General features: G+C 42.4%; 1 protein-coding gene across 8 annotated transcripts in view; it reads left to right on the top strand.

Annotated features, from left to right (window-relative positions):
• CERS3 (ceramide synthase 3) overlaps positions 1–24,921 on the top strand; it is a 120,198-nt gene continuing 95,277 nt past the window's right edge. Inside the window, exons 1-4 of one of the 8 annotated variants that reach the window (XM_042988196.1) lie at positions 1–86; positions 3,634–3,696; positions 16,291–16,377; positions 20,276–20,392. The gene's annotated coding sequence lies outside the window, so the exon portion shown is untranslated. Of the gene's footprint in view, positions 87–163; positions 699–3,633; positions 3,697–16,290; positions 16,405–20,275; positions 20,393–24,921 lie in introns of those variants that run through there. The other 7 variants (XM_042988198.1, XM_042988194.1, XM_042988195.1 and 4 more) reach the window with 7 other exon arrangements.

The following is a 24,921-nucleotide window of genomic DNA, read 5'->3' as shown; positions in this document are numbered from 1 at the left end:
CTCGTCCCAGGATGCACCGCTGTGCTGACCCCTGGCCCTGGCTCTGCGCACTGGAGTCCCGGCTCGGCTCCGAGCAGAGGAGAAAGGTGCTGGGGAAGGATGTGGCTCCGGGGGCTCTGGGGGTGGGGGTGTACGCGGGGCAGGCTGACCTCCCTGCCGGAGCCGATGCTGCGCAGGCTGAGCCAGGCCCCTGTCCCCACGCAGGCCGAGGACATGCCCTGAGTCCCTGTCCCCACGCAGGCCGGGGCCCTGTCCCTGTCCCCTCTCAGGGCTGAGGTCGTTCCCTTGGTCCCTGTCTCCGCCCAGGCCTTGTCCCCGGTCCATATCCCCACGCAGGCCCTGGCCCTGTCCCCGTGCAGGCCCAGGCTGTGTCCTGGGTCGAGTCGCCTCCCCATCTTGCTGCAGCCCACTGGTACTGGGCCTTGCAAAGTCAGTTAGGCCCATCCCAGGCTGGAGTGCCTTTGTCTTCGTGGGTTTTTGTGAATCGCTGGGTTGGCTCCATATTTTCTGAATATTAACCCCACCAGGTGAATAGAGATCTGGCCCAGGTTACTGCTCTTTTCTGTGGTAGGGGGCTCAGCAGGGAGCTGTGGACACTGTCCAGAAATGGACTTGAGAGCCTAGACTTGATCCCACAAGCATATGGCCTTTGTGCCTCTGGCCGGGAAGCCTCTTTGAGTGGGCTTGGTTTTTGTCAGGTAAAAGTTATTATCCCTACTTTCAAAAAATACTGAAAATACACATTTATTTACTCTAAAATTCAGCAAAATTTATCAAGTGTTCAGCATGTGCTTAGACTCAGTTGTAGGTTTCTCTTCCTAGTAGTCATAGTTTGGAGACCAAAATTATGAAACTTGAAGCTTATCCAAATTTGTCTTTTATCTCATCAGAAAATGTCTTTAAATTAACTGAAATGAAGGGGGAAAAAATCTAAGTAGTATGTAGAATTATAGAAAGGGTAAAGCAATCCAATTAGGTAGTTTTGGACCCTATAAATTGTGCTCTGTCACCCCATAATGGGTGAGTAAACCAGTATAGTAGGTCCAGACCAGCATTTTTTAAAGAGTCAATATTAGACTAGAATAGATAATAGATAGTATGGATAAGTATTGTTTTGTGAAACTTTGGTTTCAGTTATGTATATTTGTAGGTATATTTGTATTAGGTCATGATGTAAAAGGTATGTACAAAGGTATTGTGGGTTACATTTAAAAATTAAGTTACTGGTTTAGACCAGGATAAATATGTTACCTATACAGAAAGTACGCTTACAGTAGTAATAACCTATCTTAATAACAATTATTTACATGATTGGAACTGTGGAAGAATCAAATGCTATTTCTGTCCTCATTAGCTCTGTGTGTTTTACATTTACTTTACATGTATTAGCATGGCATGTATCTGGGTATCCGGTCCATCACATTCAGTATAGATCATTCCTGATATGTAAGGAATGGAATGGGAGAATTGCTTCACTATGTGAGATCAGTCACTGGTGGTTAGCAATTATGGGAGCCACAAGCCATCATTGTTACTGTGAAATTATGCATGATTTACACATACCTCTGTTCCTATTGTGTGACTATGTGAGGATCTTTGCTTTACATTGTCCCTGCTGAAACTCAGTGATGACCTGTATTAACAGTCCAAGAGTTTTCTCATCTGTTCTGGTTATTATGTTACTGTCTTGGAAAACAGGACCTTGATGCAAAGCATATCTGAGGCCAAAGTTTTGCTGTTGACAGGTGGTCTTCTCAGCTTTGAAAAAAAGATTTCTTAAAAATTTAACTAAAATCTGGGGCACCTGGGTGGCTCAGTTGGTTGAGCGTCCGACTTCAGCTCAGGCCATGATCTCACAGTTCATGAGTTTGAGCCCCGTGTCAGGCTCTGTGCTGACAGCTCAGAGCCTGGAACCTGCTTCAGATTCTTTGTCTCCCTCTTTGTCTGCTCCTCTCCCACCCCCTCTCTGTCTCTCAAAAATAAATATATAAATGTTAAAAAAAATTTTAACTAAAATCTGAAGCCCTTGGTGCTCATTATAATAATTATTTTCATATTTTGTATTTGCATTTGTCTGTTGAATGATTGGTCGGTTGATTTTGATTTTAAGGATTTAAATAATGAAAAGTTTGAACCAGAGTTGTTGAGGATAATTTCCCTGTATACAATTTATCCACAAAAGCAACTGATGGGGGGAAATGTATTTGCTTTAGAACTCCACCACAGGTAGTCTGGAAATGACCAAAGAGTGACCAAGGTGGTCCAATAGCCACTATCCCACAGGTGGTCAACATTCTTAACCTCAAGTCTGGGCTTTGTATCTAGTGCCTCGTGGAATAACCAGTCTTGTTCATAAGCAGGCAGATGGGTGACAGTCTTGTTCATGGAAATAAGTCTTAGTTGGCTGACTTCATGAAACTTAGTCCGGCTTTTAAAAAAGTTTAGGCCAGACATTTACTTTTAATTTTTTTAATGTTTATTTATTTTTGAGAGAGAGAGAGACAGAGCATGAACAGGGGAGGAGCAGAGAGATAGGGAGACCAAGAATCCGAAGCAGGCTCCAGGCTCCAAGCTGTCAGCACAGAGCCTGACGCGGAGCTTGAACCCACAAACCAGAAGATCATGACCTGAGCCGAAGTCAAACAGTTAACTGACTGAGCCACCCAAGTGCCCCTAGATATTTACTTATAAATGGCTAGTATTCTCTTTTGCAAATGCGCCTTGCAGACAGTTTAATATGATCAAGCAAACTATTGTTATTATAACCACACTTATAGTTGTCATAACTGCTATGATGTAGTATATATAGTATATAGTATGATGTAGTACGTACAACTCCATAGATGTATGAATGAATGAACATTATAAATTATTCATGGAAACATTCAGTGATGCATATTATTAGTTTTTAGTGCAACTTAATTTTTATACCTGGTTTTTTTAAAGAGGAACTAGGGGCACCTGGGTGACTCAGTCAGTTAAACATCTGACTCTTGATTTTGGCTCAGGTCATGATCTCACAGTTCGTGAGATCGAGCTCTGCATTGGACTCTGTGCTGATAGCATGGAGCCTGCTCGGGATTCTCTCTCTCTCTCTCTCTCTCTATCTGCCCCCCCTCTCTCTTTCAAAATAAGTAAATAAACATTTAAAATAAATAAAGAAAGAAGAACCAACATTTGGTGTTTTTTTCAGGAAAGATATGAAACATCTGCTGTGTAAGTGAATAGAAATCATCCTATCTCATTGAACACTTTGTGGCAGCACCCAGTAGTGAAACAAGTTATGTGACATCTGAATTTCTAATTCAAAACCAGTCTAATGTAAAAGAGGTCAAAAGGGGTTCTTTTTCCTGATGTGAGGTCTCAGTAGAAGGCAGTGAAGGACCCTTTGTAATCAACTTGGTGTATATAGTATTGTGCTCATATCCTTTTAGTGTCTTCCAAAGTGTTAGACCCCAGCATTGGCTGGGTAGCACCGTTGACCTGTGGATAGTCTCCCAAAGAGGGAGAAGAAATGGGTGCTGACATTCAGGGAATGTGGTTGCCTTTCCAACCTTAGGCAGAGCTTGAGACTGAGTAGCTAGAGAGCAGGGGCCATAGCTGCCTTGTTCATTGTGATTTTCCTGTTTCCAGGCTCAATAAATAATTGTTGAAGGAATGAAAATACTGTGGAAGGAGGAACAGCGGCAGCAGAAGGTACCTATAGCTTAAAACGTAGGGGGAAGGAGTGTTATCAGATCCTCGACTAATATTTATTGAGGGTCTCCTATGAACCTGGTAGTGTTTCCAGGCTATCTGGGCTCATAGGGTGTTTACAGCCTAGTGGAGACAAGGCACATACCTGCATGTGTATGACACACACACTCATCCAGTTATATGATGGAAGGATTTTGTTCTATACTGGTAAGAATGGGGCTGCATATAAAATGGGGCTCATGGTGTGATTCAGATTAAGTGTAAAGGCTCAAGTAAGAGAAAGGGTGATTCAGGTTGATTAGAGAGGCAGAATTTCCCAGAGGAAATGGAAATGGAGGTCTTGGATGAGGAGGGATTGATCACAGGTGGGATGCAAGCGAAGGTCAGAGTGAGCATAGCTACGGGCTCAGCCCAGGGACTCAAGGTACTGGAGTACAGTGGGGATGACAAGGGGATAGCCTAGGTGGGGATCCCATTTTTGAGGGGAGTTTAGGAAATCAGCTGTCATAGAAATTTAGATCGAATGTAACCAGCATAAAGATGCCATACATTCTGGAGGAAAGAAGTCAGTTGATAAAGGCTGTGTTTTGAGATTATTTGGTAGCAACATGCAGGAGGATGGCTCTACCTCAGGAACCAGAAAGGAAAAGGGAAACAGCCCCCAAGGACTGGGATCTCAGTACCATTCTAGGTTGCACTGGGATGTTCTGGTCACTGTGGGTGCTTTGGTGGCAAAAAAGCAGCTGATGAAGGGAAATGTACTTGGTTTAGAACTCCATCATAGGGAATCTGGAAATGACCAGAGAGTGACTGAGGTGGTCCGATAGCCACTATCCCACAGGTGATCAGCACTCTTAACCTCAAGCCTGGGCTGCATTTCTGGTGCCCCATGGAATAATCAGTCTTTTGTTCACAAGCAGGCAGATGGGTGAGTGTCTTTTTCATGCGAATAAGTCTTAGTTGGCTGACTTCATGAAACTTAGTCCGGCTTGAAAAAAAAATCATACCCAAGAATTCACAAGCTGAAGAAATGTGCCCATTTTGGGGTGTCTCAGGCTAGCCAAGCAGATCTTCTCCTGGTTCCTTGTTGGCAGGTAGCATGTAGGGTATGGGGTAGGAGGGAGAATAAAGTAAGGGGGCAAAGATAGATGGTAGTCTCCTTGAGGTCAGGGACATTGTCTCCATCTTTATATGTCAAGCACCTCGTATAGTATATGTGTTGAATAAGTGATGGCTGGATGGATCAGGGGCATTTTGTTTCCCATTATCACACATAACATGGTATTGACAGCCCATGTGTTTATTGAGACACTCATCTCCCTCTTATCGCCTGTTGCTTCCTACCTATTGTTGACACAACTCATATAAGTCTATTCAAAGCACATGGACTATTTACTTTGATGCCCAACACAATGCTGGATAAAGGAGCACAGCTGTTGAAGCTACCAAGCTGTACCTTCACAGACCTAGACAATCAGGGGATTGGTTGTTTGGGGAATGAAAATTTTATTTACCCTTCTGTCTGCTTCCTGATGCCATATTATACAGTCTTAGCTCCTCATCTAAAATCCACAGCTTATGCTTGCATGCATGTAGGATATGAAATAGTAAATGTTTGAGAGTTCATCTCCTCTGTGGTCCCAATTTGTCCGATGCAGAGCCTATTGTACTCTGTACAGTAGGTTTGTGAACACTTATGCTCATCCATATGAGTGTGTGTCTGTATCAGTTTGGGCAATCACGCTATATTTTTATTCTTGAGATCCTTAGCTCCCACAAAAGATATGATGTGCCTGGCACATGGTATGAACCCAATGAAATACTTGATCAATGAGTTAGTGAATAAATGTGTGTGTTCAGAGAATGGTAATGGGTGCTACTTGGAGTCTTACTCAAGATTTAATTGGAGCATCTATGTCTATGTGCATGAAATAAAGTCTATTAAAAAGTAACATAGGAATAAAGCTTATAGATGAAATAAATTAGTAACAGCAATTATAATTATCATCATAGCTAACGTCAACAGAGGTCTTACTATATGCCAGGTGCTCTTCTATGGACATTACCTCATTTACTGTTTTTACAACTCTGAGGCGTTGCTGTTATTTTCCTCATTTTTCATGTGAGAAATCCAACGGGCTGAGAGGTTAGGTGATTTGCCTGGAGTCACACAGCTAATAAGCATAAGATCACATAGTTAGCACAAAGTGGAAATGGGTGTAGCAACAAGAACTTTCTGGAAGAGGCAAGTTGAGATGAGGGCTGCCTGGTCACCCACAGCCACACTTGTGGCCAGGGCCATATGCAAAGACCTTCTGGCCATCTCTCAGTGAGGGCTGTGGACTGAGAGGCAGGCAGCTCACACGACAATGTATGATCTGGCTGGCAGACAGCTCCATGGCCTTCCCAGAGTATGAGCCAGATGGATTCTAAAAACCCTTTGCTTTAAGTACTCAGAGTGTAACAGACGTAAGTCTTTGAGGGAAAAATCTCCCTCTCTCCCAACAAACTCAGACTAGAACTGGCCATCTTCATGACACCCAGTACCCACCTGTAAGTTTTGAGAAAGCCCAATGAACTACCTTTGAAAAAAAGCAACTGTCTATTGTGGTAGATAGGAAGAGACTCAACCATAAATAACCAAATTAAGTGTACCCACTCAGCATTGAGTGCCAAGAACTGTTCTGTCCCCAGAGGACTCAGCCATGAGCAAGTTAGACAAGAATCCCAGCACTCATGGAGCTAATATTCTGATGGGGAAGATGGGTCACAAACAAGTCAATAAGAGGTCACATGTGGTATATGGTGATGAATGTGATATGAAGAGACCTAAAGCAGGAGAGGGGAAGGAGCTTAGGGGGTGGCACTCAAGTATGAATATATGAGAACCATCAGTTCTGATGATCTCTCTTTCGTTTTCTCACTTTCTCTCAAATTATCTGCCAGGAAATCTTTTAACACTGGGCCAGGGGGAGTGTGGAACCTGGTGAGTGGGGGTAATAGAGACTCAGTTCAGATTCTATGCAGACATTCCTTTATTATTGTGCTTTACTTTATTGTGGTTCACAGATCATGCATTTTTTACAAACTGGAACTTTGTGGCAACTGTGTGTGTAACAAGTCTATCGGCAGGCACCATTTCCCAACAGCATTTGCTCACTTGGTGTCTCTGTCACATTTTGGTAATTCTTGCAACAGTTCAAACTTTTTCATTATAATTATATTTGTTATAGTGATCTGTGATCTTTGATGTTACTCTTGTAATCATAAGACATCGAACTTGACCAATAAATATGTGTGTTTTGACTGCTCCCCCAACCAGATGTTCCCCCATCTCTCTCCCTCTCCTCAGGGCTTCCTGTTCCCTAAAATATAACAATATTGAAACTAGGCCAGTTAATAACCCAACAATGCCTTCTAAGTGCTCAAGTACCAGGAAGAGCCATGGGTCTCTCACTTTAAATCAAAACCTAGAAATGATTAAGCTTAGTGAGGAAGGTGTGTCGAAAGCCAACATGGGCTGAAAGCTAGGCCTCTGGAGCCAGCTAGCAAAGCTGTGAATGCAAAGGGAAAGTTCTTGAAAGAAATGAAAAGTGCTACTCCAGTGAACATACGAACGATAAGAAAGTGAAACAGCCTTATTGCTGATACAGAGAACGTAAAACTTTGTCTGGATAGAAGATCAAACCAGCCATACATTCCCTGAAGCCAAAGCCTAATCCAGAGCCAGGCCCTCACTCTCTTCAATTCTGTGAAGGCTCAGAGAGAGGAGGAAGCTACAGACAGAACGTTTGATGCTGGAAGAAGTTGGTTCATGATGTTTAAGGAAGGAACTCATCTCCATAACATCAAAGTACAAAGTGAGCATCAAGTCAAGTGCTGATGTAGAAGCTGCATCAAGTTCTCTAGAAGATCTAGTTGAGACAATGAAGGTGAGTACACTAAACAACAGATTTTCAGTGTAGATGAACCAGCCTGCTCTTGGAAGAAGATGCCATCCAAGATTTTCACAGCTAGAGAGGAGAAGTCAGTGCCTGGCATCAAAGCTTCAAAAAACAGTCCAACTCTTGTTAGGGGCTAATGCAGCTAGTGACTTTAACTTGAAGTCCGTGCCCACTTCCATTTTGAAAATCCTAGGACACTTAAGAATTAAGCTAAATCTTCTCGTCCTGCCCTTGGTAAAGGGAACGACAAAGCCTGGGTGACAGCACATCTTTTTACAACATGATTTGCTGACTATTTTTAAGCCTACTGTTGACATTTATGGCTTAGTAAAAAGATTCTTTTCAAAATATGACTGCTTATTGACAATGCACCTGGCTACCCAAGAGCTCTGATGGAGATGTACAGTAGGATTAATGTTGTTTTCATGCCTGCTAACCCAATATCCATTCTGCAATCAATGGATCAAGGAGTCATTTCAAGTTGCAAATCTTATTGTTTAAGAAATACATTTCATAAGGCTACAGCTGCCATAGATAGTCCTTCCTCTGCTGGACCTGGGCAAAGTCAACTGCAAACCTTCCAGAAAGGATTCATCATTACACATGCCCTCAAGAACATTGTGATTCATGGGAAGAGGTCAACATATCAACATGAACAAGAGTTTGGAACAAGTTGACTCCAAACCTCATGGGTGACTTCAAGGGTTCAAGACCTCAGAGAAGGAAGGGAGGGAGAGCAAGAATCCCAAGCAGCCTCTGCACTATCACCACAGAGCTCGACACAGGGCTTGAACCCATGAACCGTGAATTCATACCCTGAGCCGAAACTCAGTGAACACACAAATGATGCTCTTTAACACTAGGCCAGGGGGATTGTGGAACCTGGTGAGTGGGGGTAACGGATACTTCACTGACTGAGCCACCCAGGTGCCCCTGCCATCTCGTGATCAAACGTAACTGGATGAAATGCTGCCTCTTAAGGATAAGCAAAGAAAGTGGTTTCTTGAGATGGAATCTACTCCTGGTGAAGATGTTGTGAAGATTTTTGAAATGACAACAAAGGATTTAGAATATTACAAAACTTAGTTGGTCAAACAACGGCAGGATTGACTCCAATTTTGAAAGAAGTTCTACTGTGAGTAAAATGCTATCAAACAGCATTGCAAGCCACAGAAAAATGTTCATGAAAGGGAGAGTCTATCGATGCAACAAACTTCACTGTCATCTCATTTTAAGAAATTGCCCCTGCTGCCCCGCCCTTTAGCAGCCACCACCCTGATCAGCCAGCAGCCATCAACATCGAGGCGAGACCCTCCACCAGCAAAAAGATTAGGACTGGTTGAAAGCTCAGATGATACTGTATTTTTAGCAAGAAAGTATTTTTGAATTAAGATATATACATTCTTTAGATATAATGCTATTGTACATTTAATATACTACAGTAGAGTATAAAGATAACTTTTACATGCACTGGGAAGGCAAAAAAATTCCTCGACTAGCTTTATTGAGATGTTCACTTTATTGCAGTGGTCTGGAAACCAAACCTATAATGTTTCTGAGGTGGGTCTGTAATCTATCGTCCATTGTGGGGATTTAGGCAAATCATCCAGGGAGCTTTTTACACCAAGAAGATGTAGTGTTCAAATTGAGTTGGTGTACATATTGTTCTAGGCATTTGTGAAGACATCACCTTGTCCCATAGGAGGTTTTCCATGTACCTATTTAAAGAATACACAGTTTGGTAGCATTTTGACTTAACATATCTGTCTATCAGAAAAACCTTTGCATTTGGAAAGTCTGTGAAAATGATAAGATGAAACATTATAAGGAAACAGTGTTTTTTTACCTAAAAGCCCAGAAAATTGGACTGGTTAGGTTAAGATCAATGTAGCCCAAACTGTACTCATTAAGTTTCTTGGAAGGGTTTCTCTCCTTTGAGGTAAAAGCAGGTCACTTCTATCAAACTTACATTTCCTTCTCTAGAAAATTAGGCTCAGACTTGGTTTGCAATGTAACATGCAATTTAAATATCAGAAATTGCTCCCCGTCCCTTTCCTCTGTGTCTATACCCTGTGCACCCTCTGCTCCTGGCTAGCAGAACTTTGGACACAATTTCTAGTTCTGTGCTTTCCTGCTGTGGCCCAGAGTCCATTTTCCAGTGTCCTGCTTATGCTGTGTTTCTCTTGTGAGTTCCTAAGTGGCCCTCCAGACTCCTGACTAGGTTTGCCTAGGGTCCTCACTGCTCTTACCTTGTCCCCCTCTCCTGTTTTACTCTTTGAAATATTCCCAGTAGGTGTTTTACACACTCACTCACTTCGGTAACAGTTAGTAACAAGCTTGCTCTGCGTGTTAAAACCCATCCATTTTGCAATGCAGCCCCTGGCGGCTCCCCGTGAAACTTTGTCCACTAATATCAGGCTTAACTGCCCACATTTAATTGGCAGAGGTGTGATGTTCACTTTCAAAAAGCAAATCATTAGGATTTAATAAACAACATCTATTTATGAGGACTTAAAATGTACAACAGATTTAATGTCTTAACTGGCTTCTGAACTTTTCTCATAAAATGAGACAGTTAAGTGTTACCCAGGGAAGAGACACCCACACACGCATGTTACCTGCTTCCTGGGGTTACATGCTTCCTGGGGTTCTCTCTCTTCTGTTAGCAGTGAACTGATACATTCATCATGAGGCACAAGGGGGAAAGGGAAAAGGAAAGGCATCTCCTTCGGAGTCTTTGAAAGAACCATATTTGTATTTATTTGTCTTCCTCAGAGGAGTTGTGCAAAGACACACTGGGCTGATGTGCACGCACACAGCTCCCCCCATGTCACAACCCACAAACCATCAGAATTCCCCACTTCTATCCCTCTGGAGGTACCCCATCACATAGATTGTGCAACAGGTTAAGTTTTACCTTTGTCCCTGAAGGAAGAAAGGACTACACCCTGACAGTGACTCAGTACAGCATATGATGATGGGATTCTTCTGGTTATTGAGGAGGTACTGAGCTCTGCCACTTGCAACCAGGAACCAGGCCGTCATCCATGCTAAGAAAGCTTACAGGGGAAAGGTAGCTGGTAGAGCTTTATCAGTGGGGAAGAGAGACACGATAAAGAAAAACAATTTAATTAGGAAGGTTAGCTGGGTGGCAGTTGGAGAATGATGGACTAGAAAGGGATAGTAGCCTGGGGTCAGGAAGACCAGGCAATTCTACGGAGTCGCCTGGTAAGACATGATCAGAATCTGAACCACACAACCTGCCTCACTTAGTGACCACTCTGCTGAGAGCTCAGCCCTCCTGCCAGATGAGCTTTAAGATTTCCGAACCCTGTCAATAGCCCAAAGAAAGTCTGGGAAGAGGGCGCCTGGGTAGCTCAGTCAGTTGAGCATCTGACTTTGGCCCAGGTCGTGATCTCTCAGTTCTTGAGTTTGAGCCCCATGTCGGGCTCTGTGCTGACATCTCGGAGCGTGGAACCTGCTTTGGAATCTGTGTCTCCCTCTCTGTCTGTCCCTTCCCCATTGTGTGTATGCACTATCTCTTTCTCTCTCTCAAAAAATAAATAAAAACAATTTAAAAAAATGAAAGTCTGGAGAGAAAAACAGGGTAGGGAGAATTCAGTGAACGAGGCTCCCGTGAAAGGGCCTTCACCAATCTTCCATCTGTGAATGGAATTTCATTAGTGAAACTTGAGAAACTGTGGAGTCTGAAACTGGCCTCCCCTCTTCTCTGCCTCTAGTTAATTTTTAATTTGCTGTCATTGATTAGCTGACAGGAGAAGAAAGGTGTCTCTCAGCAGCTGAAGTCAGCCGATGGGAAGGGCCTTGAATCAGGCCCTCAGAGTAGGCGGCCAGGCCGGAACCGCCCGGGAGGTGAGGTTTGGCTACGAGGGGGTGCAAGTACCAACTTGTGAAGCTTCCTTGCTCGTCAAAGCACCTTTAAATAATCCACGCCCAGAGTTGTTTCATCTTCAGGCAAGAGAAAGTGAAAACGGCCCCAAAAGGTCTAATATCTCAAATAAACACTGTAAATGTAGGCATACTTGCCTTTGAAATTGGAGCGCCTCAAGCAGACAGACAACGTTTGTGTCCTGCTACTAACAGGTTCGCCTTTCGTTGTCTGTGACGGCTGTTCTCTGAGGCTGACACGAATATAAACAAAGTGCATTACCTCTGACTATTCTGAAAGGAAAGGGTGGTCAGACTTTTATTTTTTGTGACGTGGTTCAAAAAACTGATATTCCTCGCCGCTGCCCCCCCCCCCCCCCCCGCTAGGAAACAGGCAGAGAAGTAGTTGCCTTTCTGCGGATGGGTGGCATGCTGTTGGTGGTTGTGGTAGGGATTTAGTTAGTCCAAAGCTCCGACAATATTCCCAGGCTTCTAGAAAGTGCTATAGCTGCTGTCAGACGTGCTCGGCGAGGAGAGTAGGGTTGTCAACAGTGTTTCAGGTTTCTCTCCGCCACATAAACCCCTTCCTTTTAACGCAAACAGTAAGACCACCTCGTTTAGTAGTTGGCCAATGACGGTGAGCACCAAAACCAACAACGATGAGGCAATCGTGCATTTGTCATCCCGTGTCTGACTGAGTTCCAGTCCTCTCCTCTCCCAAGTGGTGAAACAGGAAGCATCCTCCCGTCAGGAAGAAATTCAAGGTGCCATCCAGTAGCTTTGCCTCACGTCACTGATCGCCCTCAGTCGGAAATCTTGACTTGCAACTTTAGAGGGTGGGTCTCTGAAAGAATTTCAGAGCTTACACAGAGATGAGGTGTGTTGCTCTCTGATGAGAACGAAGCTGACTGGAACGCTGGAAATCTGCCTCTGACTGCTCCTCACAGGCAAGGGGCATCTTTTGTGGGCTGAGATTTCAGAAAAGGTAGGCACCATTTTGCTTTTGTTGTGGCCATTTGAGAGCTTTCAAACCACGTTGGCCTTGACTGTGTATGTGTGTGTGTGTGTGTGTGTGTGTGTGTGTGTGTGTGTGTAAGAGAGAGAGAGAGAGAGAGAGAGATGATCAAAATGCTCATTTTTGGCCTGATCATTTGAATCCCATTGCTTGATGACTTTTCCTTCAAAAATATTCAGTAGTGGAGAGCAAATGTTGAGTCCAGACTTCTCGTCGTGACCTGTATCACTTGCTCTCTGGCAAGTGTAAATGGATTCATTGTAGGGGTAGGAAGTGGAGTGGAATCTGGGAGTGGACTCACATGAGGCTGAGCCCTCAGTCAGTACAGCTTGGTGTATTCGGAAGGAGAAATGGAAAGGGTGACCACAGGTCTCCAGGTGGCATGGCCAAGGCCATCTCAGACCATTTCGGCATGTCTTAAGTTTGGAACAAGGCAGGACTTGCTCACCTCACAGCGGCCAACTTCTCTAAACCGGCTCTATCTTGGATGAGACCCTCTCCATGCTGTGTGTGTCCAGAGGGCATTAGCCGATTAGTTATAAAACTGTCAGCCTTGGCTAGAGGAACATAATAAAATTTTTTCTAACTCATGTACACGTTTAGTGAGGATATTCTTTGAAACAGTGTTGTTTCCTGAAAAGCCTTATGCAGAGCAAGGGAAAGAAACCTATGGGACTCACCAGATGATGAATATTAATTTATGTGTTAATCCTCAATATTCAAGTACTTTCTCAATCACGAGTGAGGTTTTTGACTTTAAACAGCACCTTTTCCTGCCTTTTCCCCTATAAGCTTTTAAAAAAGGGGTTGCCACTTAAAAATTTCATCAGTAGAATTTGCTGAACAAAGGGGCACATTTTTTAAGGGGGGGAAATAGATAATAATTGCATAATCTTCCCTTTAAAAATACTTCTGCCTTTTCCAAAAGCAATCAAATTAATTGACATAGTTTGGAGACAATTCTGGGTTAGTAATAACCTACATAATTCTGGGTTAGTAATAATCTACATTTATTGAGTCCTTGCTGTGCATAAATGCATTGCCCATTTAATTCAGTGAGACAGAACTCATGTTCTGAAGTTTTCCAATGAGGACATTTCAGCTTAGTGAGAGGTATAGTAGCATAGCAGAGAAGTGAGAAAGCCCAAAGTCTGTTGCACACAGAAATACATGATTGGAGCCTTCTCTGTTCGTATCCTGTTCTGTCAGCTCTTCAGAAACCTTGTCCTATAGAGGGGTTTCTGAAGCCATGATAATATGTAAATATGCCAACCTGGTATCTGATAGCAAAAGACCAAAAGTCAGTCTATAATTTGCTTCTGTTGGGGTGAAGGCATGGTGTGGTGAACAGAACATGGGCTAGAAAGGCAGACAGATCTAGATTTGAATCCCTGCTTTCTGCTTACTATTTATGTGACCTAGGCAAGCCAGTGAAATTCTTCAAACCTCAGTTTCTTTATTTATAAGCTAATTATTATAATATCCATCCCGCAGGGTTATTTGTTATAAAGGATAGAAAGACAAGGTATGCAAAGTGCCTTCTGCATGGCTGACAAATGATAGGCTTTTGATAAATAGTATTCATTTCTCCAGTTATTTGCTAATGTTTTCAGTGTGCTGGATCCTGTTCTGGGCTCAGGGGTATCAGCAGTGAACAGACAAGACTGTGCCCTCATGGAACTGACCAGTGTTGTTTATTCTATCATAGTGTCACTGACTTTCCTTGAAAACCAGGTGGTGATTATTGAGATCTTCTGTGGTGGAGCTGATCTGGCTTTGACACAGCCTATGAGGCAGAGTGGTAAACATCCTATGCAAAGAGCCCCCCGAAGCATAGTAAAATCAGGCAAAAAGCAAGAGCATCAGATAACTCTTTTGCAAGTATCAGTTTGTTGTGCTAATCTTTGCAGAGTTAAAGGAAAGATATGTTTTTACACGCGCCTTCACACACATGCACACACACACACAGAGTTCGTTTGAGTTTTCTTAGGCCCCCAAGACATTGCCCGCAGGCTGTGCATGGGAGGAGAGTCCAAGGTCTCATAAAACACAGAGTGTAGCATGGCAACCATTCATTTACCTTGGGCTCTAGGCCATCTGTACAATAGCCTTGGGCTTTCTGAGGCATCCCCAATGTGAATTTAGGGATGGAGTCCAAAGAATGAACTGGAGATAATACACCTTCAAAAACGTGGATTTGAAGAAGAGTATTTGATTTATTTACTGGCTAAAAGCCTATAGTCACGTTCACCAAATGAGCTAGTTGGCATCAAGAATGGTGCTTTGACAATCTCTCCCTACAGAGAGATAGAAGAGAGGAACAGGGGGGCTCCCTTTGGAATCAAATGCAGGTCTCCCTTCTCTTAGAAACACCTGCACACCCAATACACCAACTTTATTGGTCCTACACAGCCCAAGTTTGTTGTTTTGTTTATTTGGTGGACTCAGAATGATTGAAGAAATCTTTGTGACAGCCTTAGACAGTCCAGACAATTGTCACTATGAAATAAGACTTTCTAAAGTAGCAAGACTTATTTTCCTAAGCCCTATGCAACCATCAGTCTCATCATGTTATGGGTCATACTATATACATTGCCTTAAGATTGCATCTTGCAGTGGGTTTTTTAGATGAAAACAGAAATCACGCTAAAAACCTAAATTAGGGCTTAGGCATAAAACCCTAAAATGGCAAGTGAGTGGAGATATTAAAAATCTTCGACCTTGTACAACACTGTAACAGCCAAAATTCTTCACAGGGCTTTCTGTTGATGGAAGACAGATGTTTGGTTATAAATAGACGTTAGCAATCACTGTCTTTTAAAGACAGTTATTTTCAAATTTCATTATTATCATACCTTAAAGTCTGAGAAAGCCCACTAACAAATAGATGGTGGCTCTAGTGAGAAGGGGATTTAACTTGGGTGACCTTGACACAAACTTCACCTTTCCTAATTATGAGAATTTAAAATTTCTCAAGCTGTGAGTGTCTACATTCCTCGCAAATATAAAGAAATGTAAAGTCAAAGGGATTTGGTTCATTTTAATAACCATTTCTCCTCCTCCTCCTCCTCCTCCTCCTTCTTCTTCTTCTTCTTCTTCTTCTTTTCTTCTTCTTTTTGTTTTGTTTGTTTGTTTGTTTGTTTGTTTGTTTGTTTTTCCCCCATCTGGTCATTGGAAAGTCTGTGGAGACAGTTCATGCTGCATTCTTAAGGAGAGTAAACTCAACAGACCCAAGGCCTATCACATAGCTGGTATTTGGTTTATAGAGGTTTCAGTTCAATGGAAATCTTCCTTTTTATTGATCTCCAAATTCTATCTTCAGGAAATATCAAAAAAATTGAGATATTTAATGAAAATCTCCAAATCTCTTTAAGACTGGCACACATGGGGCACCTGGGTGGCTCAGTTGGTTAAGCGTCCGACTTCGGCTCAGGTCATGATCTCGCGGTCTGTGAGTTCGAGCCCCACATTGGGCTCTGTGCTGACAGCTCGGGGCCTGGAGCCTGCTTCAGATTCTGTGTCTCCCTCTCTCTCTGCCCCTCCCCTGCTCATGCTCTGTCTCTCTCTGTCAAAAATAAATAAACATTACAAAAAAATTTTTTTTTAAAGATTGGCACTCACACACACACCACAGTCTCTCTCTTGCACACATACATTTACGTGCAGGTGGATAATATAAAAATAAAACCAAAGGATACATATATTGTGTGTGTGTGTAACCATGGTTTATTTCTCTTTCTGTCATAGATGGTTCTTCTTTCATCTTTGTAGCTGGGCCTTCTGAAACATGTGACATGTGGTCACTAGGACTGGAGAAGGGAAAAATGAAAACAGGTCTCCAGCTTTTTAATTTTTTTTGAGGTATAACTGATATAGAACATGGTGTTAGTTTCAGGTATATGACATAATAATTCAACATTTGTATGTCTTATGAAATAACCACCAAGTATATCCCTCCTTTATCTCTTAATGGGAAAACTGTGAAATTCACAGATAAGGCATGCATTTGAAGAGACAAAATATTACATTTGGAGAGACAAAATGTTACATTAAGGGGCTTGAAATCATTTTTATTTACTATATCCATGTTCTAAAATGAAGTACTTAGGGAAAATCGTATGCCACAATCCATTTGTTCTCTACAGAGTACTTGTATGCAAGAACAAAGTGTTTTCCTCTTATTTTGATTCCTTTGCCAGACATATTTTAGTGGATAGTCAATAAATAGTTGTTGATTAGATTGATCTTGACATAAGCCGAACATTAAAATAATCCTTTCAAAATTCAAGCAAAAATTCTGAGAGCATTTTCTTCAATAACGAAGGTTATTTAACATCATTTAATAGCTAAATTGGCTTCAATTTCTTCCCCTCAAATTTTGTTTTCTTGTTTGACATCCCATTAAAACTTGAAAACCATAAAATCTGCTGATGCTGAACAAATCTCAAATTATGCAGATTAGCAATTTTCATTTGTAATGTTCACATCATGAATTCATTATCATATTCCGCTTTGGGTCAAAGTTGCAGGGTTTTATAATGAGCTCCTCCTGTCCTATTAGCTGTAAGTGGCTTTCCCTGACTTGTTTCAAATGGAGATCTGCTTTGGTCTATAACCAATGGTATAAGAATAAAGCTTCAGAGCATTTCTAGATGACAACTATAAGATAACATGCAAGCTGAATTTTCCCAAGTAATTGGTTCACAGATTGCACTATTGTAGTAGATTTCAGACCTTTTTGGTGGGGGGGGGGGGACATCACTGATGGTAAGAAATACTTTTTAGATCTCAATTTAAATACACACACACACACACACACACACACACACACACACATACACACACCCTGACCGAAATGAAAGTTTCACAGAACAATACTGGGTACGTATTGATGTTTTCTCTTCTATTCCATCCCATTCCACTCCATAAAATTTCTGGTCATAGCTACTAATAAATTTTGTGACCTACTGGTAGTGGTTCTCAATACTGGCTGAATATAAGAATCAACTAGGGAACTTGAAAAAAAAAAAGAAAAGAAAAGAAACTAAAGCCAAAGGCACAGTAGACCAATGAAATGAACTAGAGATTCTAGACATAAGCCTCCATCTATTTAGACTCTTGATTTATGATCATGTTGATACTATACAGAAGGGATAGGCATTTGAATATACAGATGGGGGGAAAAGCCTAGAATCCTGATTCTAACCTCGAAATTTATGCACATCTGAATGTTAATTTAGGTGTGGCGGGTAAAACTATAATTTCTAAATCTGCATTGTTCTGATATGATAGCCACTAGCAACTTGTTGCAATTGTGTCCCTGAAATATGGCTGGTCCAGTAGAGACAGGTTATAAGTGCAAAACGCACACCAGATTTCAAAAACTTACCAGAGAGAAAAAATTCATAATGTCTCATTAATAATTTTTATACTGGTTATATGTTGAGATGATAGTATTTGAGATATATCGTGTTAAATAAAATACATTATTACAATTAGTTTCACTTTTTTTCTTCCTTAAATGTGACTAGGAGAAAACTTTCAGTTACATATTTGGCTCCAACTATTTTTCCACTGGACAACATCATTCTTGATGACGAAATAGAATATATTCATGACCTGGGGGCAGGCAGTGATTTTTTTTTAGAAACAAGACACAAAAAGTACTAGCATAATGAAAAAGATCTATATATTGGACTATCCTAAAGCGAATAGCTTCTTTCCATCGAAGCTTACTATTAAAAGAGTAAGAGACAAGCTGCAGAGGGGAAGGAGACATTTGCCATACACATAAACAATGAAGAGTCATGTCCAGAATCAGTAAACAGGTCCATTAAAAAAGGTAGACCAACACAATAGAAAATAGGGCAAGAGATTTTTTTTAATGTTTATTTATTTTTTTTAATTTTTTTTAACGTTTATTTATTTTTGAGACAGAGAGAGACAGAGCATGAACGGGGGAGGGTCAGAGAGAGGGAGACACAGAATCTGAAGCAGGCTCCAGGCTCTGAGCTGTCAGCACAGAGCCCGACACGGGGCTCGAACTCACAGACCGTGAGATCATGACCTGAGCTGAAGTTGGCCGCTTAACCGACTGAGCCACCCAGGTTCCCCTAATGTTTATTTTTGAGAGAGAGAGAGAGAGAGAGAGAGAGAGAGAGAGAGAGAGAGAGAGAGAATCCCAAACAGGCTCCGTGCCGTCAGCACAGAGCCCAACACGGGGTTCAAACTCACGAACCGTGAGATTATGACCTGAGCCAAAATCAAGAGTCAGATGTTTAACTAACTGAATCACCCAGGCACCCCTGGGCAAGAGATTTGAACAGGTACTTCACAAAAGAGCGTATCCAAATGGCCAAGAAACATGAAACATGCTCAAAAATATGAAACAAGGTACTTCCCCTGATTAACCATTAGGGGGATGCAAATTAAAACCACAGGGATGTACCACTACACACCCACCAGAGAGGCTAAAATTTGAAAGACCACAGAGGTGTTGGTGAGAATGTGAAGCAGCTAGAACTCTCATACACACATGTGGGAGTATATATTGGCACAACAGCTTTAGAAAACTGCGTAACTATATGCCCTACAGAAATGCATATGTATGTTTACCAAAGGTATGTTCGAGAATGTTAACAAATAGCATTATTTGTTACAGCCCCCAATTCAAAACAACCCACATTTCCTTCAACAGGAGAATAAAAAAATAGATTGCGATATAGTTATCCCATGGAATACTAAACACCAGTGAAAATGAGTCAACCACTGTTACCTGCATCAACCTGGATGTATCTTAGTCATACATGTTGAGGGAAAGACTCTACATGCAAACGAATGCATTCAGTGGGATTCTGTTCATATAAGTTCCACTAGGCAACATTAATCCTTCCTGTTAGAAGTTAGTCTAGGATAGTTGGAGAAAGTGGGGTAGTGACTGGGAAGGGACACAAATGCAGGGGTTAGGATGCTGGTAATACCTTGTTTCTTGGTCTGGCTGTTGGTTCTAACACAGGTGTGTTTACTTTAGTGATTTGTTACTTTACTATCCTACACTGTGCTTTAATACATATGTTTGTTAAGCCACAATAACAACAATACTGATGACAGGATGGCACCTTCAGAGATCCTGATTTATGTGGTCTAAGGGGAGAGCTTGGCTTAAAAATATTTTCCAGGTAATTCCCATAGAGATCCAGAGTTGAGAGCCAGTGCATTAATGGGTCACAGCTGGCTCCTTCAAACACCATGCGCTGATACAAACTATAATCATTAAATGAGGCTGTGCTAGGCTCATACTATCTTTACTTAACTTGCACTGACTTTGAAGACATAGTTCACATTGATAAATCTTAGAGACATAAGGAATCACAAAGTTAAATGGCTTAGAAAGCAAAGCAGGTAACAAATTAGCAGTGATTAGCAGGGCCTGGTGATTAATCTTGTGCCTCCCTTAAGGCCTGCAGGTCCTATGATTATTTCCAGATCTTCTGGTCTTTTCAAATGAAACTATAGATCTGGATTTTTATGTGAAAATTCCTAAATTTGAAATGTTGGCTCAAATTGTTTTAAAGCACTATGTAGGTCCCAAACTGATTGGGAGGTCCAATTCAGCCTATATCAAGATCTGCCACCAGTTTGTAACCCTGACTTAAAGTTTTAGAGTTAGAAGGAAACTTATGGGTATAATTGTATAGACTGTTAATTATGTTTCCCTTTTCTGCTTCTGCAGGGATGCTGTGAAAGTGAAGGCGAAACTTTTATATATATATATACGTATATATATACACACGTACATACATATATAGTACGTGAATTCCTCTGCAGAAAGCTCTCATTTATACTCAAGGTAATTACTGTTCATTTTATTTGTACGTTTACTGTTTAATTTATTTTACATTTTGTTTTATTTTATCTCTACTGTGTTTTCTTAGCTGTGATCTTGGAAAACTACAGCTGTGACCCAAAGCTTTATTATTATGTGATATTGTTTTATGTGTTCTGGGGAGGAGAGGTGTCTGGGGAAGGCAAGTGCCGTGTTCTTCTCTATGAAATACTGTAGGTCCATATTCTGGTTTTGTTTTTTGTTTTTTTGTTTTGTTTTGTTTTGTTTTGTTTTGAGAGGAGAGAGGTTGAGTGAAAGTTTCCTTTGAGAGCACCAGGTGGCGAAGAGCTCCATCTGTGCTCTGGTCTGGCCCCCACCCTCCCCTTCCCATTTCCCCGAACCCCCTTTCTAATCAGAAGGAAGGAAAGGTTAGCTCTATCTGTCCTGCACTTTCCAGCTTCCAGTCTCTTCCCTGTGAGAGAAGGACTTTCAAAAGCACATTGCTTCAAAGTCATCACAAGTGACAGAACTGATTATTTGTATGGGGAAGAGTTATTCACAGCGCACATTTACAGATATTGACTTGAGGAAAGGCAAAACCAGGTACTTTAAAGAGAAATAGCCTTTTTACCCTCAGAGTTTACTTTGAGTCTAGCTCTGGGTCACCTTGAGCAAGTAACTTTATCCCTATAACCTTCACTTTGCATCTGTAAATTGAGGGCATGGTTTTCTGAGGATACAATGAGTGGAATGTGAGGAAGGAAATTTTGTAAATTGTGATGTATGTTATGATCGTTATAATTATGATCATCTCATTGAACTTTTTTTAAATGTTTATTCGTTTTTGAGAGAGAGAGAGAGAGAGAGAGAGAAGGGGCAGAGAGAGAAAGGGGGACAGAGGATCCCAAGTGGGCTCTGAGCTGACAGCATGGAGCCTGATCTGGGGCTCAAACTCATGAATGGCGAGATCATGACCTGAGCCGAAGTTGGACACTCAACCAACTGAGGCCCCCAGGTGCTCCTCATTGAACTTCTGTAAAGGTCTGTGAAAAGATAATGCTGCTATTCCCAGTTTACAGGTGCAAAAGCAGATATCAGAGCCGCTGGGCATCTGAATCACATCTCTTACCCTGTCCCCTGAGCCCACAGTCCTTGCTTGCAGGGGCCTTCGCCCCACATCCCACCAAAGCAATTCCTAGTGGGTCAGTAGAGAATGCAGAAGGGATTCATGACCAACACACCCCACCCCTGCCTTTTAGCCTACAGTTTTCTACACCTTACCAAAAGCTTTGCTAAACACAAACCCCATTGATCACAAATATTATTTCTCCTGCCTACCTTCTAGTGAGGGGAGAGCCAACAGTGAAGCAGTAGTCTGCTAGAGGGGAAACTGGGGAAGCATGTGTAAGCTGGAGTGAATAAACTACTTTCTGCTAATGAAGAAGGCGCTTTCTCTGGGAAGGAGTGGTTCAGCTGGACAGTCAGAAATTACATGAGGATTTCTGTCTCCTCTGGTGGCTGCACAGCCTGGGTAGATCTTTGGCTTCCAGAATTGCTGGGACTTTCTAGAGTTGCAGACCTACCCTGAGGCCCTGTAGACAGGCCCACCCCTAACATTGGAAGGGCCCAGGGCAGGAGTGCGTGTGGAATTAGGTGGCCCTCAGCCTGGCCCTATCCCCCTTCCCAGCCCCAAAATTGTCCTGCTGGGCTAGAAGCCCAGGACATATGTGTGCAGATGCCCCAGTGTAGGTGCCCAAGTGTGAGTTCCTCGTCTCCTCCCCAACAGTCTCCTTTTGGCCATCCCTAGGCCTAAGGGTATGTTGTGCTGTCACTTTTTTGAAGGATATACCTGGAGAAGTGTCCATGTAGGCCTTGGAAGTGGACTTAGAGGTTGTTTAGGCATGGAATTCTAGGGTCCTAGGCAGCCCTAGCGAGTCTAGAAAGGGGCTATGGTGTGTGTGGGGGCATGTAGCCTTGGGCCTATGGACTCTTTGCCCAGTGGGAGACAAGTGTGGCCAGAGGAATGCCAGAGTGGCATCTTTTAAAATAAGGCCAGGGTGTAAGGGTGGGACTGCTTCTGGGCATGAAGCTTAGGGCCCTTTGTACACAGTTGGTGCTTAATGATATCACTAATTGATGCATGACAGAGTGACAAAGGCTGAGCGATTTCAGAATTGCCATGGACTATGTAAATGTGACTCCTCTCTACCATCACGCCCTGTAAACATCCACCTGACAGCATGGCAAAGGTTGAAATTGCTTAGATTTCATAAGGTGACTGACAGCTGAGTAACATTCCCAACCTCATAAACTAGCAGGAAGAAAAATTTACTGAGAAACAGCTTCACTTGGCGGGGAAGAGAAGCATCTAGGGTTCTCCCCACCCTTGAACGAAAGGACTTCACTGAGGCTCCAATAGGGATCTCTTGGTATATTTTAAGAGACTCCACACAAGTTTAGTGTCTCTCTCTCTCTCTCTCTTTAATATTTACATATTTTTGAGAGACAGGACAAGCAGGGGAGGGGCAGAGTGGGGGTGGGGGCACAGAGGATCTGAAGCAAGTTCTGTGCTGACAGCAGAGAGCCCAATTCGGGGCTGGAACTTGTGAACCATGAGATCATGACCTGAGCCAAAGCCAGACTCTTAACCGACTGAGCCGCCCAGATGCCCCTAGAGTGGTGTCTCTTTCACTTATATTTCATACACTTCTTGCACTTGGGATCTTTGCTGTTGAATATCATGCAATCCTTTCATTCACCATCTTTCAGAGCATTGCTGTCTTTCACATTGGCCTTAAGACATCCATATTTAAACTTCACTAACATGAGTGACACAGAGGAACTCTGAATCCCCCCGTTCAGCACGTGAAGCTAGCCGCCTGCCCTGTGGGTCCTCTCTACTCCAGTTCCACCACCGTCTCTTCCCCTAGGTTCACATGTTGCCCTGCTCACAAAATTCGGATTAGTCATCCCCAGTAGCACTTCAGCCAACTATATTTCTTGGAGAAAAAAGTCTTAGCTTAAAGAAAAAGGTCTCTAAAAAGGAAGGCTTAGGAAGCCGTAGACCTCAAATTAGGATCAATAGAGGAGTAGCTGGAAAATCACATTGGCACATGACCGACGTATGTCCCCCAGGGAAAAGGGTATTGACTGGGTGCAAGATGTGGCCTTGACATAGGGAACTCTGTATATGTTAGCATAGTGTTTTCTCTTGTTTGTAGCATAGATTTGCATTAATAGACAGAAATCAGAGACTGAAATGAAAATTATGTTTTAGGGAGAAAGTTAAGGATACCCTTTTGGAAAGAATGTATGTTTGAAAAGTCTGGTGGCTCAGTAGGCTCGGGTCATTACCCGAGGTCTTGATTTCGGCTCTTGATTTTGGCTCGGTCATTACCCCCTGGGTCATGGGATCGAGCCCCGTGTTGGGCTTTGAGCTGGGCATGGAACCTGCTTGGGATTCTGTCTCTCTTTCCCTCTGCCCCTCTCCCCCACTCACACTCTCAGTCTCTCTCTAAAAAATAAAAATAAATTTTAAAAAGTTCAAAAAAAAAGTCTGGAAACCTAGGAAAATTTTTATTTTTAAATAATGTTGCATTTTCATACAATATATGCAGGATGTTTTTCCCTCCAGCCACTTTTGCAGGCAAAATTGCTCTAAATTTGAAGCCATGGATTTAATCATTAATCAAAAGCTGTAAAATGAATAAATGAAATATTTTCCCTATGTTCTAGACTTTGCACATGCCCTCCCTAAGTCTCTGTCTCTGTCTCTCTTGATCTCTATTGTCTCTCTGTCTCTGTCTCTCCCGCTCTGTACTTAAATTGCGCTGTGCTGATACAGTGCAGAGCCCGACTGTGAGCTCGAACTCACAAACCATGAGATTGTGTCCTGAGCCAAAATCAGGAGCTGAACGTTTGACTGAGCCAGCCACGTGCCCCTTATTGTCCTAAATTTGTTGTGATTTCGGACTCAAAGAAGAAGGCCCTTGCGAACATGCAGATGGGATGTTTTTCCTGCACTCCTTCACTACCTCTGGGCCCCATACTGTAAGCTTCCACACCCACCACACCTCACCCTCCTCTGAAGATTTCTAGAATCTTTGTCATCTTGTTCTTTTCCAAAGACTGCTTCATTCTGCGGGGGCAGCAGGCTGTGTGACAGGAAACCCTGCCTTTAAGTATTACATAAGCATATGTTTTAAAACCATTAAAATCTGGGCTTGCTTCATCAGTGTGCCTTAGTAACCCCATGTCCTTCCCTGAAAGTAATTTGGCATCCTCCTCATCTGTGAGAGGAATGTTCCAGATTCTTTCTTGATCAAGATGGGGCCCCACACCCTCCTTTAGGTTTTACTCTCTTTCATAAAATGACTCCTTTGGTGACACTGCCCAAGACAGGTTCTAGTGAGGTAAGAAATCCCTCTGTCACTGAGGAACTGAGTTACCGCGTCAAGTGACACTCATCCCTCAGAAAAGCTGCCGCCTTGCCAACACTTGGTCTAGGCAGCCTTAACAGTGATGAGGGTATTGCAGGAAGCCAGTGAATGATG

This window comes from Panthera tigris, chromosome B3, assembly GCF_018350195.1.
Source record: "Panthera tigris isolate Pti1 chromosome B3, P.tigris_Pti1_mat1.1, whole genome shotgun sequence".
In the NCBI taxonomy this organism is placed as follows: Eukaryota; Metazoa; Chordata; class Mammalia; order Carnivora; family Felidae; genus Panthera; species Panthera tigris.
Note: the sequence above shows the minus strand (reverse complement) of the source record. Positions and strands in the feature narration are given on the sequence as shown.